A 17679-nucleotide genomic window follows, 5' to 3' on the forward strand; every position below is an offset into this window, starting at 1 on the left:
TCACACAATATTACCTGGAAAGGAAACATCACACAACGTTACCTGGAAAGGAAACATATCACACAACATTACCTGGAAAGGAAACATATCACACAACATTACCTCGGAAGGAAACATATCACAAAACATTACCTGAAAAGGAAACATATCACACAACATTACCTGGGAAGGAAACATATCACACAACATTACCTGGAAAGGAAACATATCACACAATATTACCTGGAAAGGAAACATATCACACAACATTACCTGGAAAGGAAACATATCACACAACATTACCTGAAAGGAATCATATCACACAACATTATCTGGAAAGGAAACATATCACACAACATTACCTGGAAAGGAATCATATCACACAACATTATCTGGAAAGGAATCATATCACACAACATTACCTGGAAAGGAAACATATCACACAACATTACCTGGAAAGGAAACATATCACACAACATTACCTGGAAAGGAAACATATCACACAACATTACCTAGGGAGGAAACATATCACACGACATTAAATGGAAAGGAAACATATCACACAACATTATCTGGGAAGGAGAGATATCACACAACATTACCTGGAAAGGAAACATATCAAACAACATTAAATGGAAAGGAAACATATAACACAACATTACCTGGAAAGGAAACATATTACACAATATTACCTGGAAAGGAAACATATCACACAACATTACCTGGAAAGGAAACATGTCACACAATATTACCTGAAAAGGAAACATATCACACAACATTACCTAGAAAGGAAACATATCACACAACATTACCTGGAAAGGAAACATATTACACAATATTACCTGGAAAGGAAACATATTACACAATATTACCTGGAAAGGAAACATATCACACAATATTACCTGGAAAGGAAACATATTACACAATATTACATGGAAAGGAAATATATCACACAATATTACCTGGAAAGGAAACATATCACACAATATTACCAGGAAAGGAAACATCACACAACATTACCTGGAAAGGAAACATATCACACAACATTACCTGGAAAGGAAACATATCACACAACATTACCTGAAAAGGAAACATATCACACAACATTACCTGGGAAGGAAACATATCACAAAACATTACCTGAAAAGGAAACATATCACACAACATTACCTGGGAAGGAAACATATCACACAACATTACCTGGAAAGGAAACATATCACACAATATTACCTGGAAAGGAAACATATCACACAACATTACCTGGAAAGGAAACATATCACACAACATTACCTTGAAAGGAATCATATCACACAACATTACCTGGAAAGGAAATATATCACACAATATTATCTGGAAAGGAAACATCACACAACGTTACCTGGAAAGGAAACATATCACACAACATTACCTGGAAAGGAAACATATCACAGAACATTACCTGGGAAGGAAACATATCACAAAACATTACCAGAAAAGGAAACATATCACACAACATTACCTGGGAAGGAAACATATCACACAACATTACCTGGAAAGGAAACATATCACACAATATTACCTGGAAAGGAAACATATCACACAACATTACCTGGAAAGGAAACATATCACACAACATTACCTGGAAAGGAATCATATCACACAACATTACCTGGAAAGGAAACATATCACACAACATTACCTGGAAAGGAATCATATCACACAACATTACCTGGAAAGGAAATATATCACTCAACATTACCTGGGAAGGAAACATATCACACAACATTACCTGAAAAGGAAACATATCACACAACATTACCTGGGAAGGAAACGTATAACACAACATTACCTGAAAAGGAAACATAATATACAATATTACCTGGAAAGGAAACATATCACACAATATTACCTGGAAAGGAAATATATCACACAATATTACCTGGAAAGGAAACATATCACACAATATTACCTGGAAAGGAAACATTACACAACGTTACCTGGAAAGGAAACATATCACACAACATTACCTGAAAAGGAAACATATCACACAACATTACCTGGGAAGGAAACATATCACAAAACATTACCTGAAAAGGAAACATATCACACAACATTACCTGGAAAGGAAACATATCACACAACATTACCTGGGAAGGAAACATATCACACAACATTACCTGGAAAGGAAACATATTACACAATATTACCTGGAAAGGAAACATATTACACAATATTACCTGGAAAGGAAACATATCACACAATATTACCTGGAAAGGAAACATCACAAAACGTTACCTGGAAAGGAAACATATCACACAACATTACCTCGGAAGGAAACATATCACAAAACATTACCTGGAAAGGAAACATATTACACAACATTACCTGGAAAGGAAACATATTACACAACATTACCTGGAAAGGAAACATATCACACAACATTATCTGGAAAGGAAACATATCACACAACATTACCTGGAAAGGAAACATATTACACAACATTACCTGGAAAGGAAACATATCACACAACATTACCTGGAAAGGAAACATATCACACAACATTACCTGGAAAGGAAACATATCACACAACATTACCTGGAAAGGAAACATATCACACAACATTACCTGGAAAGGAAACATATTACACAACATTACCTGGAAAGGAAACATATCACACAACATTACCTGGAAAGGAAATATATCACACAACATTACCTGGAAAGGAAACATATCACACAACATTACCTGGAAAGGAAACATATCACACAACATTACCTGGAAAGGAAACATATTACACAACATTACCTGGAAAGGAAACATATCACACAACATTACCTGGAAAGGAATCATATCACACAACATTACCTGGAAAGGAAACATATCACACAACATTACCTGGAAAGGAATCATATCACACAACATTACCTGGAAAGGAAATATATCACACAACATTACCTGGAAAGGAAACATATCACACAACATTACCTGGGAAGGAAACATATCACAAAACATTACCTGAAAAGTAAACATATCACACAACATTACCTGGTAAGGAAACATATCACACAACATTACCTGGAAAGGAAATATATCACACAACATTACCTGGGAAGGAAACATATCACAAAACATTACCTGAAAAGGAAACATATCACACAACATTACCTCGGAAGGAAACATATCACAAAACATTACCTGGAAAGGAAACATATTACACAACATTACCTGGAAAGGAAACATATTACACAACATTACCTGGAAAGGAAACATATCACACAACATTATCTGGAAAGGAAACATATCACACAACATTACCTGGAAAGGAAACATATTACACAACATTACCTGGAAAGGAAACATATCACACAACATTACCTGGAAAGGAAACATATCACACAACATTACCTGGAAAGGAAACATATCACACAACATTACCTGGAAAGGAAACATATCACACAACATTACCTGGAAAGGAAACATATCACACAACATTACCTGGAAAGGAAACATATCACACAACATTACCTGGAAAGGAAATATATCACACAACATTACCTGGAAAGGAAACATATCACAGAACATTACCTGGAAAGGAAACATATCACACAACATTACCTGGAAAGGAAACATATTACACAATATTACCTGGAAAGGAAACATATCACACAACATTACCTGGAAAGGAATCATATCACACAACATTACCTGGAAAGGAAACATATCACACAACATTACCTGGAAAGGAATCATATCACACAACATTACCTGGAAAGGAAATATATCACACAACATTACCTGGAAAGGAAACATATCACACAACATTACCTGGGAAGGAAACATATCACAAAACATTACCTGAAAAGTAAACATATCACACAACATTACCTGGGAAGGAAACATATCACACAACATTACCTGGAAAGGAAATATATCACACAACATTACCTGGGAAGGAAACATATCACAAAACATTACCTGGAAAGGAAATATATCACACAACATTACCTGGAAAGGAAATATATCACACAACATTACCTGGGAAGGAAACATATCACAAAACATTACCTGAAAAGTAAACATATCACACAACATTACCTGGGAAGGAAACATATCACACAACATTACCTGAAAAGGAAACATATCACACAACATTACCTGGAAAGGAAACATATCACACAACATTACCTGGAAAGGAAACATATCACACAACATTACCTGGAAAGGAAACATATCACACAACATTACCTGGAAAGGAAACATATTACACAACATTACCTGGAAAGGAAACATATCACACAACATTACCTGGAAAGGAAACATATCACACAACATTACCTGGAAAGGAAACATATCACACAACATTACCTGGAAAGGAAACATATCACACAACATTACCTGGAAAGGAAACATATTACACAACATTACCTGGAAAGGAAACATATCACACAACATTACCTGGAAAGGAAATATATCACACAACATTACCTGGAAAGGAAACATATCACACAACATTACCTGGAAAGGAAACATATCACACAACATTACCTGGAAAGGAAACATATCACAACATTACCTGGAAAGGAAACATATCACACAACATTACCTGGAAAGGAATCATATCACACAACATTACCTGGAAAGGAAACATATCACACAACATTACCTGGAAAGGAATCATATCACACAACATTACCTGGAAAGGAAATATATCACACAACATTACCTGGAAAGGAAACATATCACACAACATTACCTGGAAAGGAAACATATCACACAACATTACCTGAAAAGGAAACATATCACACAACATTACCTGGGAAGGAAACATATAACACAACATTACCTGAAAAGGAAACATATCACACAACATTACCTTGGAAGGAAACATATAACACAACATTATCTGGAAAGGAAATATATCACACAACATTACCTGGGAAGGAAACATATCACAAAACATTACCTGAAAAGGAAACATATCACACAACATTACCTGGAAAGGAAACATATCACACAACATTACCTGGAAAGTAAACATATCACACAACATTACCTGGAAAGGAAACATATTACACAACATTACCTGGAAAGTAAACATATTACACAACATTACCTGGAAAGGAAACATATCACACAACATTACCTGGAAAGGAAACATATCACACAACATTACCTGGAAAGGAAACATATCACACAACATTACCTGGAAAGGAAACATATCACACAACATTACCTGGAAAGAATCATATCACACAACATTACCTGGAAAGGAAACATATCACACAACATTACCTGGAAAGGAAACATATCACACAACATTACCTGGAAAGGAAACATATCACACAACATTACCTGGAAAGGAAACATATCACACAACATTACCTGGAAAGGAAACATATCACACAACATTACCTGGAAAGGAAACATATCACACAACATTACCTGGAAAGGAAACATATCACACAACATTACCTGGAAAGGAAACATATCACACAACATTACCTGGAAACATATCACACAACATTACCTGGAAAGGAAACATATCACACAACATTACCTGGAAAGAAAACATATCACACATCATTACCTGGAAGGAAACATATCACACAACATTACCTGGAAAGGAAACATATCACACAACATTACCTGGGAAGGAAACATATCACACAACATTACCTGGGAAGGAAACATATCACACAACATTACCTGGAAAGGAAACATATCACGCAAAATTACCTGAAGGAAACATATCACACAACATTACCTGGAAAGGAAACATATCACACAACATTACCTGGAAAGGAAACATATCACACAACATTACCTGGAAAGAAAACATATCACACAACATTACCTGGAAAGGAAACATATCACACAACATTACCTGGAAAGGAAACATATCACACAACATTACCTGGAAAGGAAACATATCACACAACATTACCTGGAAAGGAAACATATCACACAACATTACCTGGAAGGAATCATATCACACAACATTACCTGGAAAGGAAACATATCACACAACATTACCTGGAAAGGAAACATATCACACAACATTACCTGGAAAGGAAACATATCACACAACATTACCTGGAAAGACAACATATCACACAACATTACCTGGAAAGGAAATATATCACACAACATTACCTGGAAAGGAAACATATCACACAACATTACCTGGAAAGGAATCATATCACACAACATTACCTGGAAAGGAAACATATCACACAACATTACCTGGAAAGGAATCATATCACACAACATTACCTGGAAAGAAAACATATCACACAACATTACCTGGAAAGGAAACATATCACACAACATTACCTGGAAGGGAAACATATCACACAACATTACCTGGAAAGGAAACATATCACACAACATTACCTGGAAAGGAATCATATCACACAACATTACCTGGAAAGGAAACATATCACACAACATTACCTGGATAGGAAATATATCACACAACATTATCTGGAAAGGAATCATATCACACAACATTACCTGGAAAGAAAAACATATCACACAACATTACCTGGAAAGGAAACATATCACACAACATTACCTGGAAAGGAAACATATCACACAACATTACCTGGAAAGGAATCATATCACAGAACATTACCTGGAAAGGAAACATATCACACAACATTACCTGGAAAGGAATCATATCACACAACATTACTTGGAAAGGAAATATATCACACAACATTACCTGGGAAGGAAACATATCACAAAACATTACCTGAAAAGGAAACATATCACAAAACATTACCTGGGAAGGAAACATATAACACAGCATTACCTGAAAAGGAAACATGTTACACAATATTACCTGGAAAGGAAACATATCACACAATATTACCTGGAAAGGAAATATATCACACAATATTACCTGGAAAGGAAACATATCACACAATATTACCTGGAAAGGAAACATCACACAACGTTACATGGAAAGGAAACATATCACACAACATTACCTAGAAAGGAAACATATCACACAACATTACCTGGGTTGAAACATATCACAAAACATTACCTGAAAAGGAAACATATCACACAAAATTACCTGGGAAGGAAACATATCACACAACATTACCTGGAAAGGAAACATATTACACAATATTACCTGGAAAGGAAACATATTACACAATATTACCTGGAAAGGAAACATATCACACAATATTACCTGGAAAGGAAATATATCACACAATATTACCTGGAAAGGAAACATATCACACAATATTACCTGGAAAGGAAACATCACACAACGTTACCTGGAAAGGAAATATATCACACAACATTACCTGGAAAGGAAACATATCACACAACATTACCTGGAAAGGAAACATATCACAAAACATTACCTGAAAAGGAAACATATCACACAACATTACCTGGGAAGGAAACATATCACACAACATTACCTGGAAAGGAAACATATCACACAATATTACCTGGAAAGGAAACATATCACACAACATTACCTGGAAAGGAAACATATCACACAACATTACCTGGAAAGGAATCATATCACACAACATTATCTGGAAAGGAAACATATCACACAACATTACCTGGAAAGGAATCATATCACACAACATTATCTGGAAAGGAATCATATCACACAACATTACCTGGAAAGGAAACATATCACACAACATTACCTGGAAAGGAAACATATCACACAACATTACCTGGAAAGGAAACATATCACACAACATTACCTAGGGAGGAAACATATCACACGACATTAAATGGAAAGGAAACATATCACACAACATTATCTGGGAAGGAGAGATATCACACAACATTACCTGGAAAGGAAACATATCACACAACATTAAATGGAAAGGAAACATATAACACAACATTACCTGGAAAGGAAACATATTACACAATATTACCTGGAAAGGAAACATATCACACAACATTACCTGGAAAGGAAACATGTCACACAATATTACCTGAAAAGGAAACATATCACACAACATTACCTAGAAAGGAAACATATCACACAACATTACCTGGAAAGGAAACATATTACACAATATTACCTGGAAAGGAAACATATTACACAATATTACCTGGAAAGGAAACATATCACACAATATTACCTGGAAAGGAAACATATTACACAATATTACCTGGAAAGGAAACATATCACACAATATTACCTGGAAAGGAAACATATCACACAATATTACCTGGAAAGGAAACATATCACACAACATTACCTGGAAAGGAAACATATCACACAACATTACCTGGAAAGGAAACATATCACACAACATTACCTGGGAAGGAAACATATCACAAAACATTACCTGAAAAGTAAACATATCACACAACATTACCAGGGAAGGAAACATATCACACAACATTACCTGGAAAGGAAACATATCACACAACATTACCTGAAAAGTAAACATATCACACAACATTACCTGGAAAGGAAACATATCACACAACATTACCTGGAAAGGAATCATATCACACAACATTACCTGGAAAGGAAACATATCACACAACATTACCTGGAAAGGAAACATATCACACAACATTACCTGGAAAGGAAACATATCACACAACATTACCTGTAAAGTAAACATATCACACAACATTACATGGTAAGGAAACATATCACACAACATTACCTGGAAAGGAAACATATCACACAACATTACCTGGAAAGGAAACATATCACACAACATTACCTGGAAAGGAAACATATCACACAACATTACCTGGAAAGGAAACATATCACACAACATTACCTGGAAAGGAAACATATCACACAACATTACCTGGAAAGGAAACATATCACACAACATTACCTAGGAAGGAAACATATCACACAACATTACCTGGAAAGGAAACATATCACACAACATTACCTGGAAAGGAAACATATCACACAACATTACCTGGAAAGGAAACATATCACACAACATTACCTGGAAAGGAAACATATTACACAACATTACCTGGAAAGGAAACATATCACACAACATTACCTGGAAAGAAAGCATGTCATACAATATTACCTGGAAAGGAAACATATCACACAACATTACCTGGAAAGGAAACATATCACACAACATTACCTGGAAAGGAAACATATCACACAACATTACCTGGAAAGGAAATATATCACACAACATTACCTGGAAAGAAAACATATCACACAACATTACCTGGAAAGGAAACATATCACACAACATTACCTGGAAAGGAAACATATTACACAACATTACCTGGAAAGGAAACATATCACACAACATTACCTGGAAAGGAAACATATCACACAACATTACCTGGAAAGGAAACATATCACACAACATTACCTGGAAAGGAAACATATCACACAACATTACCTGGAAAGGAAATATATCACACAACATTACCTGGAAAGGAAACATATCACACAACATTACCTGGAAAGGAATCATATCACACAACATTACCTGGAAAGGAAATATATCACACAACATTACCTGGAAAGGAAACATATCACACAACATTACCTGGGAAGGAAACATATCACACAACATTACCTGAAAAGGAAACATATCACACAACATTACCAGGGAAGGAAACATATCACACAACATTACCTGGAAAGGAAACATATCACACAATATTACCTGGAAAGGAAATATATCACACAATATTACCTGAAAAGTAAACATATCACACAACATTACCAGGGAAGGAAACATATCACACAACATTACCTGGAAAGGAAATATATCACACAACATTACCTGGGAAGGAAACATATCACAAAACATTACCTGTAAAGGAAACATATCACACAACATTACCTGGAAAGGAAACATATCACAAAACATTACCTGGAAAGTAAACATATTACACAACATTACCTGGAAAGGAAACATATCACACAACATTACCTGGAAAGGAAACATATCACACAACATTACCTGGAAAGGAAACATATCACACAACATTACCTGGAAAGAAACATATCACACAACATTACCTGGAAATGAAACATATCACACAACATTACCTGGAAAGGAAACATATCACACAACATTACCTGGAAAGGAAACATATTACACAACATTACCTGGAAAGGAAACATATCACACAACATTACCTGGAAATATATCACACAACATTACCTGGAAAGGAAACATATCACAGAACATTACCTGGAAAGGAAACATATCACACAACATTACCTGGAAAGGAAACATATTACACAACATTACCTGGAAAGGAAACATATCACACAACATTACCTGGAAAGGAATCATATCACACAACATTACCTGGAAAGGAAACATATCACACAACATTACCTGGAAAGGAATCATATCACACAACATTACCTGGAAAGGAAATATATCACACAACATTACCTGGAAAGGAAACATATCACACAACATTACCTGGGAAGGAAACATATCACAAAACATTACCTGAAAAGTAAACATATCACACAACATTACCAGGGAAGGAAACATATCACACAACATTACCTGGAAAGGAAATATATCACACAACATTACCTGGGAAGGAAACATATCACAAAACATTACCTGGAAAGGAAATATATCACACAACATTACCTGGAAAGGAAATATATCACACAACATTACCTGGGAAGGAAACATATCACAAAACATTACCTGAAAAGTAAACATATCACACAACATTACCTGGGAAGGAAACATATCACACAACATTACCTGAAAAGGAAACATATCACACAACATTACCTGGAAAGGAAACATATCACACAACATTACCTGGAAAGGAAACATATCACACAACATTATCTGGAAAGGAAACATATCACACAACATTACCTGGAAAGGAAACATATTACACAACATTACCTGGAAAGGAAACATATCACACAACATTACCTGGAAAGGAAACATATCACACAACATTACCTGGAAAGGAAACATATCACACAACATTACCTGGAAAGGAAACATATCACACAACATTACCTGGAAAGGAAATATATTACACAACATTACCTGGAAAGGAAACATATCACACAACATTACCTGGAAAGGAAATATATCACACAACATTACCTGGAAAGGAAACATATCACACAACATTACCTGGAAAGGAAACATATCACACAACATTACCTGGAAAGGAAACATATTACACAACATTACCTGGAAAGGAAACATATCACACAACATTACCTGGAAAGGAATCATATCACACAACATTACCTGGAAAGGAAACATATCACACAACATTACCTGGAAAGGAATCATATCACACAACATTACCTGGAAAGGAAATATATCACACAACATTACCTGGAAAGGAAACATAATTGTCACACAACATTACCTGGGAAGGAAACATATCACAAAACATTACCTGAAAAGTAAACATATCACACAACATTACCAGGGAAGGAAACATATCACACAACATTACCTGGAAAGGAAATATATCACACAACATTACCTGGGAAGGAAACATATCACAAAACATTACCTGAAAAGGAAACATATCACACAACATTACCTCGGAAGGAAACATATCACAAAACATTACCTGGAAAGGAAACATATTACACAACATTACCTGGAAAGGAAACATATTACACAACATTACCTGGAAAGGAAACATATCACACAACATTATCTGGAAAGGAAACATATCACACAACATTACCTGGAAAGGAAACATATTACACAACATTACCTGGAAAGGAAACATATCACACAACATTACCTGGAAAGGAAACATATCACACAACATTACCTGGAAAGGAAACATATCACACAACATTACCTGGAAAGGAAACATATCACACAACATTACCTGGAAAGGAAACATATTACACAACATTACCTGGAAAGGAAACATATCACACAACATTACCTGGAAAGGAAATATATCACACAACATTACCTGGAAAGGAAACATATCACACAACATTACCTGGAAAGGAAACATATCACACAACATTACCTGGAAAGGAAACATATTACACAACATTACCTGGAAAGGAAACATATCACACAACATTACCTGGAAAGAAATCATATCACACAACATTACCTGGAAAGGAAACATATCACACAACATTACCTGGAAAGGAATCATATCACACAACATTACCTGGAAAGGAAATATATCACACAACATTACCTGGAAAGGAAACATATCACACAACATTACCTGGGAAGGAAACATATCACAAAACATTACCTGAAAAGTAAACATATCACACAACATTACCAGGGAAGGAAACATATCACACAACATTACCTGGAAAGGAAATATATCACACAACATTACCTGGGAAGGAAACATATCACAAAACATTACCTGGAAAGGAAATATATCACACAACATTACCTGGAAAGGAAATATATCACACAACATTACCTGGGAAGGAAACATATCACAAAACATTACCTGAAAAGTAAACATATCACACAACATTACCTGGGAAGGAAACATATCACACAACATTACCTGAAAAGGAAACATATCACACAACATTACCTGGAAAGGAAACATATCACACAACATTACCTGGAAAGGAAATATATCACACAACATTACCTGAAAAGGAAACATATCACACAACATTACCTGGGAAGGAAACATATCACACAACATTACCTGCAAAGGAAACATATCAAACAACATTACCTGGAAAGGAAACATATCACACAACATTACCTGGAAAGGAAACATATCACACAACATTACCTGAAAAGGAAACATATCACACAACATTACCTGAAAAGGAAACATATCACACAACATTACCTGGAAAGGAAACATATTACACAATATTACCTGGAAAGGAAACTTACCACACGCAATCACTGTGAATCATATCATATCACACGGCATCACATACATCGACACACAGTACCCTCCCCCCGCCACACACACGCACACTCACTCACTCGCTCACTCACTCACTCACTCACTCACACACACACACACACACACACACACACACACACACACACACACACACACACACACACACACACACACACACACACACACACACACACACACACACACACACACACACACACACACACACACACACACACACACACACACACACACGGTATTTGTTTCGGGTGTTCCATTGCGCAAGGACAGTTTGAACTGCAATGTGAGATTAATTATTGTCCTTTTTTTTTTTCTCAAGTCGTTCAAGACATATACTCACTGGCCGATGACTTTTGTTTTGTTTTGATCGATCTTAAAGCTTAACCAAGTTTACCGGTCGTTATTTCCAAGCTGTGAACGGAGCTTTCTTTAATACTTTGGCGATTTTAAAAGTTTTCTTCTCGTCGGGTGAAACCATTGCTCCTTTTTGACGCAAAGAAATGTGATCCTTAACCTTTACCCTCACATTTTGTATTGGGGTTTGATTTTTTTTTACTTCTTTTTATTTTTTTTTTTTTATGTATTTTGTATTTGGTTTGATTTTTTTCATTGATCTTAATCCTAATCTTTTGTATTTCATTTTAATTTTTTTTTAGTATTTTATATATATTTTTCTTTATTTAGTTTCTTTTTTTTTATACATTCTTCACTGGCCTTACTCCATCGCTGTCACGTCCCTCTCGCTTACTTCGTCAAAGTCATCCTCGCCTTCACCCTCCTTACTCAACAGGACCAGGGTGGCGGGCTGGCGGGTCCGGAGGGGCGGCAGCAGCGCCCACCCCGAACTGCCCCACCACCACCTCCACCACCTCTTCCCGGTCCTTCTCCACCCGGTCCACCTCCTCAAAGCCATCCTCTTCTTCAATCTCCTCGGCAGGCGGCTCGGGAGGGGCGGCAAGGTCACCCACCCCGAACTGCCCCTCCTCCACCGCCTCCATCACCTCCCTCTGATCCATGTCCTCAAACTCATCCTCGTCTTCCCCCTCCTCCTCACCCCGAGGGTGGTGGACGGGCGGGACAGGAGGGGGGACTAGAGCCCCCACCCTGAACTGCCAATTCACTGCCTCCACCACCACCACCACCTCCCTCAGTTCCACTTCTTCAAAGTCATCCTCTTCAAACACAGGGTCAAGATCAAGACCAGGGTCATCGTCAGGGTTGTCATCATCAGATTTGTCATCATCAGGGTTGTCATCGTAAGGGTTCTCATCGTCAGGGGCGCTGGCTCCCGAAATGAAGCTCGCCAGGGTAGCGAGCAGCAGCCCTTGCAGGACCCACCACCAGTAGGCGAGGGTGTGCAGGACGTCGGAGGGTCCCAGGCCCAGTCCGTGCAGCAAGGGCTGTGCCTGCAGGTCGTATAGCACGCGGAGCACCTCGCGCGAGGTCGTCACTATAGGTGACGTGAGCGGCGAGCCACACCCTACGCAAGGAATCATGTCCGTGCGTCAGGAGGAGGACGAGCACGGAGCACAGCGCGGCAATGCCCGCAGGAGGTCACTCTGGTCCTGCTGATGGTAGGCGTAGGCCAGGGTGACCACGTGGCCAGCAGCAGGAGCAGCAGCCGGCGGGCCACACACTTGTCCGGGCGGCGCCCAAGAGCCGTGCGTAGGCATGGCCCGGGGGTCGAGAAACGCGACATTGTGCCGTCCATCGCTCCGGGTTTGTGGTTATTGTCTCTCTGAAGGAACACTTCACCTTGTGAGTTATCATCGAGGGTAATTCAACCCGCACGTCCATGTTGCTTTTATTGTATTTCTCAATGCTTGTTTGAGTTCGTGAGTTCTCTTCGAGGGTATGTCCACCACTACGTGCATGGTGCTTTTATTGTTTTTGAGTGTTCGTCCGAGTTTGTGAGTTTTCTTGGAAGGGTAATTCCACCCTTACTTCCATGCAGCTTTGCTTTTGTTTTTGAGTGTTTGCTTGTTTTTGTGGGTTAGCTGCGTGAGGCAATCCAAGCTTTATGTCCATTTAGCCTTCTGAAGGTTATCTTGGCTCGGGGGCCAGCCACGGGATTTTGATTTCTTGAGATGTGGGTATCTTTTTCCTTTGCTTACCTATACAGGGTTGAGATTTACCACATCACCTCGGTTTGAGATATGCCGTTTTAGGGAGCTCGTTGACATTGCATGGGGCGAAATCTAGAGCTAGTTACACCTTTTGTAGGGAAGATCGCTACGGAAGCTGATTGGCTGGATGGAGGAGTGTCTGGTTAGCTACAGGGAGCTGATTGGCTGGATGGAGGGAGTGTCTGGTTAGCTACGGGAGCTGATTGGCTGGATGGAAGGAAGTCTTATTCTTAAAGGTATCGGCGCCTCGGTTCGCCTGTTTGAAAAGCCTCTCAAAAGTGGCTGTGGTTCTCATGGACTGTTTTGTGATGCTGGTGATAGTTGCACACGCCTTCTGCACCCGAATGGTACAATCACCCATGACAAACAGGTTAATCTTCTCTGTGGCCTGTGAAAACAGTCATAACGGGAGTCCGATTCGTTTGAAAATATGGCCCTTAGGAGTAAGAAGTTGGCATTTCTCGCTTCAGTAATTGTTGAATCCACTGTCTTAAAACATTATGCGAAACAAATCAATAAGATTAATAACAGGTGGAGGAGATTAATAGAAAAGGTAGGGGGGAAATTGGAGATGTACTAAACGCCATCTAAAGTCGATAGAGTGCTGCATAAATCATTCCCTATATAGGAGATGCATGATTACAAATACATCATGAGAGTCAACCACTGATTCCCGGTACCCTGACATGAAAATGAGTATAAATTCTGAGACACTGCAAGTTTAATATGGAATGAGAATATACGTTACGGATAAACAATCTCCGTGGCTCAAGATCTTATCAGACAATGATTCGGACAGGACTAGGCCGCCGCAGAGCTATTGAGTAAGGACTAATTTATCTGTTCATTCTATCTCTGTCTTCCGCACACCGAGGTCGGTATTATAAGACACTTTCGCTACTCACATCAGCGATTTCTAGAGGCCAAAGAGGGGGTCTGTCGGGTCCTAATGAGTGTTTCTTCAGGTTCACGGTATAGGAGAAGGGTCAGTCTCCCACCAGGGTCATAAAACTACTCCTGGAAATGCCCACAACTCCTACGAAAGCCTTGTCAAATGTGTGTTCTTGGGCGGCGAAATGTCTTGTAATACGACCCCAAGTCTCTAACACCACCAGCAAGGAAGGAACGAGGAATGGCGGCAGGAGGGCGACGCGCCGTGGCCTGACACTCGAAACGCCTCAGGTGGGTCTCTAGGAGCCGGGACTGGCTGACCCTGACTGCCTTGCTTCATCCGAGGGTGACGGCCTGACAGCCCTCCTGCATCCCATCCACGAGGGACTCCACGCCGGGCGCCCCCATTAATAATTCCTCGTGTCTATCAGCATTATAGCATCGTGGATATAGAGAGACAAGCTAATGAAGGTGTTCAGATCTGGAACCTTCAAGCAGAGTTTAATTGACGTGTAAGAAAACTGTGAGGCGATGCTCATGTATAGAGTCTGGAGGAGTAAAAGGGAAAAGCTCAGTTACTACTGTCCTTGTTTTTATTTTGGGTTGTCTTAAAAATGCTTTAAACATATTTAGTAAGGGTGCGTGTGTTTAGCATCTCCCAAAGTCTTCACTGAATACTAATTTACGTCTTATTGGAGATCTGACATTTACCAATAAATCATTAAACATTTTCTCTTAACATGATAAACTGGAATTCGATGTTTTTTTTTTATTGGTTGCAGTGGTACGATTCATATTATTTATTCGATGTATTTCTTATTTACTCGTATATGCCAATGCTGATCTTTACTAATAAGCCAAAACTGATGGTGATAGTGTTCAGCTGGTCGGATAAAAAAAAAGTGACTTTCCTACATAAATAAAAATTGTTTTCGAAAGCTACACAACCTTCACATCTCCCATCCTGCGGTGGAGACTTTCCTGATGAGTCCTTACTCCCACGGTATGATTATACTCCGAAACAGTTGTGTTGTTATGTTTTTTTTTTTTTGTGTGTGTCTCTACTGATGTCTTTTGGATTGCCAGTCTTTCGAACAATCAGCGTCTCAGTTTGTATATATGTCATCTGCGTCTGCATATTCGGCACATTTGTTTGACGATTTGAGTATTTGACGGTCGGTCTGTCTCTTTGCTTGTTATTCCCTATATATGTCTTTCGGCTCGATTTTTTTTGTCTGTTTGCCTGTCTATCTGTCTGAATGTATATATACTTCTTTGTCTCTGTTTGTCTGTCTGTCTGTCTATCTCTGTCACCTCCCACACACACAGAGGTGCGAGCGCTCAAAATATAAATGTGTGTACACAAATGAATATACATAAATACATTATCACATAGGCGGTGGCTGAGGGGTTAGCGTGCTGTGTTCACATTCAATACGCCATTGACAACGTCGGTTCGAATCCCCACGCTATCACCTGGGATTTTTCAGTCACCGCCGAGTGGCCTAAGACTACCCACATGCTGTCCAGAAGACCACCCATCGACCCGGACTCTACTCTAGAAGAAACCGTCCCGTGAATCAAGAATGAGTTCCCGGGGGCAGCTTGAGCCGAGCATAGCTGGCGCCACTATAAAAAAAAATTGCCTGCGCCATGACGGGCTTGAACCGACCATCTGGCCCCTGAAGAAAGCCTACCGGCGCTATAGGCAGGGATGTAAACACACACACACACACACACACACACACACACACACACACACACACACACACACACACACAGGTGATTCTTTATCTTACAAACAAAAACCTTCCGA

General features: G+C 38.5%; 1 long non-coding RNA gene across 1 annotated transcript; it reads right to left on the minus strand.

Annotated features, from left to right (window-relative positions):
- Positions 1-4952: 4952 nt before the first annotated feature.
- On the minus strand, positions 4953-9887 carry LOC127010461 (uncharacterized). The gene is made up of 3 exons (XR_007763212.1): positions 9828-9887; positions 5042-5101; positions 4953-4981 (listed from the first exon to the last, which is right to left on the minus strand). It is a non-coding gene; the product is annotated as an uncharacterized LOC127010461 (long non-coding RNA).
- Positions 9888-17679: the final 7792 nt, after the last annotated feature.

The sequence above is a fragment of the Eriocheir sinensis genome, chromosome 43, assembly GCF_024679095.1.
Source record: "Eriocheir sinensis breed Jianghai 21 chromosome 43, ASM2467909v1, whole genome shotgun sequence".
NCBI lineage: Eukaryota > Metazoa > Arthropoda > Malacostraca > Decapoda > Varunidae > Eriocheir > Eriocheir sinensis.